Source organism: Apis dorsata, unplaced genomic scaffold (assembly GCF_000469605.1).
Source record: "Apis dorsata unplaced genomic scaffold, Apis dorsata 1.3 scaffold_133, whole genome shotgun sequence".
Classification (NCBI taxonomy): Eukaryota; Metazoa; Arthropoda; class Insecta; order Hymenoptera; family Apidae; genus Apis; species Apis dorsata.
This window is the reverse complement of record NW_006263426.1, coordinates 1162039-1162535: the sequence shown is the minus strand read 5'-3', so window position 1 is coordinate 1162535 and position 497 is coordinate 1162039.

The window sequence follows — 497 nt, the reverse complement described above, 5'->3', positions numbered from 1 at the left end:
AAGAAACAAAAAACAAACTCACGAATTGCATGTTACAAAACATTATAGATAAGTTTTATTAGTCGATATTTTACAATTCACATTGGCGAGAGATCTCGCGATCATCGCGTCACTCGATATTCAAAATACGTGCGTGCGTGCGTGCGTGCGAACGCCATTTTATCTCGTAAATCTTCCTACTCGAAATCTCCCCTTCCACGATTCGTCTCCAATTTCGCCTTCAAACGAAACGAAAAGAGGAAGAATGGGAGAGAGAGAAAGAGAGCGAGAGACTAAAGGCAGCGTTTGCACGCCGATCTCGAATAATCGTGATCTCTCGCGAGAACGTGTAACCCACCGTGACGTGTACATTCAACATGCGATATACTTCTCGTAGCACCTTAGTCTTAGACAGGGAGGGCAGCGTAAGGGCAGCGGATTCCTCTCGATGCCAATTGCCAGGTATGACGATATTTCTCGTTTTATTTTTTTTTTCTATTTTTCTTTTTTCTTTTTTT